We start from the raw sequence: 7,502 nt of genomic DNA on the forward strand, positions 1-7,502 counted from the left end.
TGGATTCGTTTTATAGACGATATCCTGATGTTATGGGAAGGCACTAGTGATGAACTAAAAGAATTCATGAGAAAACTGAATCAGAATGATTATAATTTGAATTTTACTTATAAATATAGTGACACCGAAATTGCCTTCATAGACCTCAGGATACTGAAAGTAGGGAACAAGCTAAATACTGCAACTCATAGGAAGAAAACAGCAGGCAACACTTTACTAAGAGCTGAGAGTCATCATCCCCCCTATCTCTTAAATAATATTCCTCAAGGACAATATTTGAGACATAAGATAAATTGTACAGAAACACTTCAGTTCAAAAACGAAGCAAGAATGCTTCAAGATAGATTTAAAGAAAGAGGTTATACACAAGGCCCCCTCAAGAAAGCATACAACAGAGCATTAAATACAAGTAGGGAAATGTTACTATATAAAAATCAATTGAGAGATGAAGATAAGAAATTAATATTTGTAACGACTTACAATAATAAATGGGATGAATTGAAAACAATGAGGATACATCACATATTATCCATAGTAAATCTCTATCTCTAGATTTACTCTGGATAACATGTGATGTATCCTCATTGTATTCTAACATTGAACATAGCTTAGGCATCACTGCAGTTAGACACTATTTAGATCAGGATCTTATCTTCCTGATAAGCAAAAGGATTTTTTTGATTGAATCCATTACTTTTGTCTTACAGCACAATTATTTTGTTTACTAGGAAGAATATATTTTACAAACTAAAGGGACGGCCATGGGCACCAGGTGTGCTCCCAGTTTTGCCAACCTTTTCATGGGGTTTTTTGAGGAAAAATATATATTTTCCTCATAATTAGGGGCAAGCCTGGTGTTCTATGGGCGTTATATCAACGACTTGAATTTTTTTTTTTTGGGAAGGGGACATTATGAAAGCCAATAGATTTATTGAACATCTAAATAACAATAATCTGGGTATCGAGTTTACCTCTAAGATCAACCACAGGAGTATTGAGTCTGTAGATCTTATATTATATTGGGATACTGAAGGCAAAGTAGCTACTAAGACGTTTTTTAAAGACGTTGACACAAATAGCTATTTATTCTACAGTAGTAACCATCACTTACCATGGAAACGAAATATACCGTTTAATCAATTCTGAAGAATAAGGAGGAATTGTTCAGATTTTAAGGAATTTGAAGAACAGGCTCTGATCCTAAGAGATAGGTTCATTGAACGGGGGTATCCAGAAGATTTGATTATTCAAGGGTACAAAAAGGCAAAAATAAAGGATAGAGGTGATCTTTTGATAACCAAAAACCAGGCAAAAAATAATAATAAAAAGATCATGAATAAACCAAATATGAGTAAAATGGAGGCCAATAGCAAAATAGATAAGAGGAATGATATACATTTTATCACTGGGTATAATAGTAATCACTGAATAATTGAAGATATTTTGAAGAAGTACTGGTTCATTTTACAAGCTGATTCTACTTTAAACGTTGTAATAAGTAATGGTCCACTGTGTACGTTTAGAAGAGACCTACACTTAAGAATAAACTGGCTCCGAGTAAAATTTTAACAAAAAAAGGGGATTGTCAGGCAGAAAAAAACAAAGTTTCAGACTGACTTGAATAATAAAACTATAGAGGCAAATACTAATTACAAATTAAAACCTTTTGGGACTTGTAAGTGTGGTAAGAAACTTTGTGGGATGTGCAATTATGTTCCTGGTAAAATTAATGAAGTTACCTGTTTCTCAACGTTTATGATCAATACACATTTTACATGCGATTCAATCTTTGTAATATGTTTACTGCAATGTATTTGCAGTTTACAATATGTTGGAAGGTCGTGTAGACACATCAAAAAAAGATGGTGCGAACACAGTAGGAACATTAAGCATAAGCTTATCAAACTTAGTATACCTAGACATATAGCCAGTTAGCATTCGGAATGTATAGATGTGATTAAAATGATCCCTATAGAACAAATTCCAGATACTTGGGGAGTCAATAGAGTCACAAAATTGAGGCAACGAGAGAAATTTTGAATATGGAAACTAAAGACATTATCTCCATTTGGTCTGAATGAAAACATTGATATGGCAGCTTTTGAGCACTAAACGAGTCTTCTTGTAGAATGAATATTGTAGAATGAATAATACACATTATTAGGCACTCATTATTTTTGTTTAATTAGACGTCTAATACACTAAGGGAATCATATGGTATAAGAACACCCTTATTTACACATAGAATTCACTAAATTATATTTTTTATGATCTAATGATGCACTTATTTGTAGCGTATGTGTAGCATTACTGTCATATATACTACTGTTTCTTTAAGGAGGAAGCTCTCTATAAGATATACTACTGTTGTTTTAAACATACTCCTCCCTCTAAACAGCCTATTTAAATCAAGCCTTTCAATCTATCCATTGCTTGATTATTTGCTTGCTGCCTAGAGGTTACTCCTCAGTAAATCTAACAATTTAGCCTTTTGAACTATTTTGCCTATTACTGCAGATAATTGTTCAGTCCTGCTCTGCTTTTGTTTGGAAATATACTTACTCTGAAGTCTCAAATTTTCCAAGACCTGCTTTATTTAAGTAAACAGCTACCTTGCAGCTGAAATTACCTCAATCATCTGTTCTTCATTCAGTTGTATAGTAGTGAGGTCACGCTCCACTCTCCAGCATTTCACTTCTCAGCACAACTTGTCAGGAACACACGGATCTCTTTCAGGCTGCATGGCTAAAACCTGCAGCTGCAAATTGTGAGAACTGCTCCTCATTTCCTACTAGCTCCGGTACCGGTAAGCTTGCGAGCTACAGCCATGTCATTTGGAAAATTTCACTCATGCTTATAAATACTTATATCTGTTTGTCATTTGTTGCTCAGATCTAGTTTTAAATAATATGAATATTTTGCATAGTAAATATTTAACTTGTTGCAACAGTATATTCCTAACAACTCAGCTGATTAATATAATTATATCTGTCTAATATCTTTCTTGGTGTATTCTTTGTTGTCATCCACTTATAACCTCCAATAGAAATGTTATTAGACTTTACTTTTTGTGCTTTAGGTTTGTAATTCAATGTTACAAATTTAAAGCTACAGTACCTGCTACGTTAAACACAGCTCTGATTTATCATATCACTGCTGTTAAATCACTCAGCTACACACTATTCATACTAGGCAAGTTAACTAGTTCTTTATATATTACTAGTTAGACATTGCAGTTACACATAAGTTGGTCCATTTATAAATTTGTTTGCTTTTTTGACATGGGAGGTCTCTTTAATTAAATGTAGACCATAACACATAGACACATATTCTTTATATTCACACATTATTTTTTATATATTTATATAGCTTTGGGGACATGGCCGATGTAATTTGTTATCAGTAACCCTATAGGTCAGTATTGATTTACACTAGTAATTCTATTCACTGGAATTTGGTATTTTTGGGTTAATTTTGATAATCTTAGTGCGAGAACAACTTATACACATGTGTCCCGCAATTGAAAGTTTGTTATTTTCCTGCGATCATTAGAACGGAAAGGTTTATCAATGTTAAAATGTATATAGCTTTATTGCTATAACAAGTTTGTACACCATTGCTTCCCCAGTTGTTGCGTGATGCGTGGGCAAATTGTTTAATACAACGGACCAGCTATGGTTAAGACCATTATAAGGTCTTTATGGGCGGGTCATTTGACATGCGCATTTACGATTTGAGGACGCCAATGGTCTTTAAAAGGTTGATGTGTTACATTGTATATCTATTCACCTGAAGAAACAGTGTATCAGAAACAGTGTATCACTGAGAAACATGTTGTGATTTTATCTTTTGTATGTTGTTTTAATACAGTGCTTTTACAGTAATATCTCTTATGTGCGGTTCATTGACAAACTCCGGTTTTGAGTTGTGATTATCCCTTGTTCCAATAGTCTTGATATACAGTTTTTAGGTTCTCGGGATGCACCTCTGCGATTCCTCTTACTGTGACCACTGTGAGATTAGTATGTATGCACTCTTCTAATTAAAATCTTAAGTCCTAAGAGGTTTAACGTCTGATGATATACGGTAACCATCTGTAAGACATATCGAGGAGTGAGCTTACTGGACGGCTTTCATAAGGTCCAGACTGCGCATATAGCACTTTGTTAGTGCTAGGAGACTTGTGAGTAATATTTTATTACCTTTTGGAAACAATGTTTATCATACAGTACTACACCATATGGGGCGCATTTTCCTTTTTACCTTTTAGATTGTATCTGTGGTGTGGATGCCACATCTTTTTGGAAACCAGGCAGCCAGACGATCCCTTTTTGGACTGATCGAATTGTTAGTACTACAAGAATATATACCATATACTGGTTTGGGATTGGAATTCCCTACAGTCTGAGGCGCATCTTCTACGAACTTTTCAGTTTGTTGTTTTTTAATGTAGTGTATATGATAACCTGTAGTTGCCAGATGTATTACATAGGCAAAACGTACAGAGAATTACATGAGAGGATAAAAGAACACAAGAGAGACAAAAAATAAATTAATAAAAACTAGTAGTGTGGCACGGCACTTTTTATATCATCCCAAGAGCAATAAGAATAAGCTAAAATTTAGAGGTTTAGAAAAGATTGATTTAAAAGGTAGAGGAGGAGATTTAGATAATATCCTACTCCAACAGGAATGTAAATGGATTTATAATTTGCAATCTTTAAACCCCAAAAGGGTTAAATGAAGAAATAAATGATGCTCCCTTTCTAAACAACTAAAATGGCCCCTATATATAAAAAAGAGTAATTGTTAGAGGACCTGGTTTGCATAATTTAAAGATTAATAAAAGTATGAGTGTCAGTTTAATTATAGCAAAAATCAGCTCCAAGTCAAAAATGTAAATGGAAATCAAAATATAAAATGTTAGAATTTTCTTGCTGTAATGTATCTGTCTCTTTAATTCTCCTCTGTTTTGTACTCCTTTATCAAAGCATTTAGCAGTAATAGTACTTAGTGAACTTACACATATATAAACTTCTTTAAATATAGAAGGTAATTTTAAACTGATAATTATTTCTGCATAATGTCCTGAAATCTATGAGTTTTCTATAAAAGTTAAGAAAGCTAAGCAATTGCTTATATATAAAATATTTCACCTGGCTGAATATTATGAAACTACGTGAAGTAACAGGAGGAGTTACAATCTCAAATAAAAAAGCACCTTTTCGATGATATCACTACAATGTCTGCCGGAAGAAGCCCTTAGCCAAAGAGGGTGAAACGCGCGTAGCTTGGTGTTTGCTCCGGTCGCGGATATGTATATTCGACCGTGATTTGTTTTGCTCCTACTAGCACAAAGAGACAATCAACTTACCCCAAATTATAAGCCTGTGAGATAAAAGATATATGCATGTATGAGGATTATGAAGGAGGCATAAGTTGAAGCGCTCCAGGATGAAACAAGACTGAATTTATCCTTAAAATGACAGCAGTGGCCGTTGATTCGCATAGTGAAAGGGAAGGAAAAGATAACAGTACACGCTGAGTGAGTAATCTTCTAATAGCCAATATTGAAGTGCGGGGACCAGCATGGTGAAGGGGAAGATATGTTAAAGGGACATTGAACCCAAATTTTTTCTTTCGTGATTCAGATAGAGCATGTAATTTTAAGCAACTTTCTAATTTACACCTATTATCAATTTTTCTTCGTTCTCTTGCTTTCTTTATTTGAAAAGGAAGGCATCTAAGCTATTTTTTTGGTTCAGGACCATGGAAAGCACCTTTTTATTGGTGGGTGAATTTATCCACCAATCAGCAAGAACAACCCAGTTTGTTCAACATAAATGGGCCGGCATCTAAACTTACATGCTTGCATTTCAAATATAGATACCAAGAGAATGAAGATAATTTGATAATAGGAGTCAATTAGAAAGTTGCTTAAAATTGCATGTTCTACGTGAATCACAAAAGAAAAAATTTGGGTTCAGTGTCCCTTTAACATTTTCCGTTGAGTAAAACTCTCCCTGTGACCGACACGATTTGCTGTTTATTTATTGATTCAAAGGGAACCTTTATCATACAGTCCATATAATACCCACAAACCTTCATGGGAGCAAGGAATCTGAGACCTGAACTGTAAATAAGTAATATAAGAAAATGCATTATAATTTCTAAGTCTGAAATGACTGTCTGGTCATGGGATAATAAATCCAGACATATCAAATTGGCTTTTCAAGGATTTCTTTCTTCACTTTAACGGTTCTAGGGATCCCCAGTCACTTTTGGGACTTTGCATTTAAAATGGACATTTTGTGTCAATATTACCCAATTGTGATGTGCTTGAAAGTAGGGCAAATGTATAATACCATTGATTTGATGAATAAAATGTTTTTCTTTACTCTGCTGGCTTGCAATATTAGTATCTATTTCCAGCAGTTTCATTTTGTTTTACTGGAGTTGTTAGACCAGAACTTTCCAAACTTTTCATGTTGGCAACACATTTTTTTAGACCTACATCATTTTGCGACACAGTAATACAGTTGTACCAGCAAACAAGAGGTTAAACTAACTTGTTTTAAGAGATACGGACACATACATACATTATATAATAACAAAATGTATTTACAAGTAACTATGTATGTGCACGAATTAAAAAAAGTTTACCACCACCAATAGCTACTTACTATTTTAATGGGATGTATGAGGTTGATGGGATGAACAGCGTTTCTGAATATTTGGTGGAATATAAGCTAAAGACACTCGCATTTCATCATCAAGCATTTTTCAGCTTCCACTTCCTATCCATATATCAAGAGCAGGAGCAGCAATGCACTACTGGCAGCTAGCGGCAAAAAAAACAAAAACACTTTGACTTCTGACTTCAGCTCATCGTTTAAGCTGCCGCCCTCAGAGCTCTGCGTGTCCGACTGACTACTGCCCGCGCTGCAAACACACTGCTGTCCCACCCACTGACTACACATGCAGTCACAAGCCAATTGAGGAGAATACACGTGCAGTCAGGAGCCAATTTTCCCACCAAAGCCGCCATTGGGAATAGTTTCAGTTCCAGTTGAGCTGTGCCAATCGGTTAAGACGATCTGTGACGCACTATGTATCAATCACGTGATATGCGTAGCAGGCAGACGGAAAGTCAGAAACCCAAAAAATATTTAATTAAAAAAATATTTAATTTAAAAAAAATTGTGCTGAAGCAGGGACACACCTACACACTGCTGCCGACACACTAATGTGTCACGACACACAGTTTGGAAAGCACTGGCTTAGACCCTGAGGAATGTGATTCTTAATTGTTACAGTTTGTCCTAGTGCTGGAAAAGATTGGCTTTTTTTCTCTGGTTTCTGGCACTATCTTTCTAAATATTCCTGACTTTTTGGAGTGTATTTAATATTTGACAATCTCTGTGCACCTTTTCTCTGCCAGTAGTGTCCCCTTGTATGGTCAAATATTTGTTCCAAATAATTGCTTCTATATAAACATTTTT

The 7,502-nt window shown here is 34.8% G+C and overlaps 1 protein-coding gene across 1 annotated transcript in view; it reads right to left on the bottom strand.

Moving 5' to 3' along the window:
• Positions 1-7,502, bottom strand: part of RNFT2 (ring finger protein, transmembrane 2) — a 259,024-nt gene that overhangs the window by 251,010 nt on the left and 512 nt on the right. The window lies entirely within an intron of this gene.

The sequence above is a fragment of the Bombina bombina genome, chromosome 2 (assembly GCF_027579735.1).
Source record: "Bombina bombina isolate aBomBom1 chromosome 2, aBomBom1.pri, whole genome shotgun sequence".
NCBI lineage: Eukaryota > Metazoa > Chordata > Amphibia > Anura > Bombinatoridae > Bombina > Bombina bombina.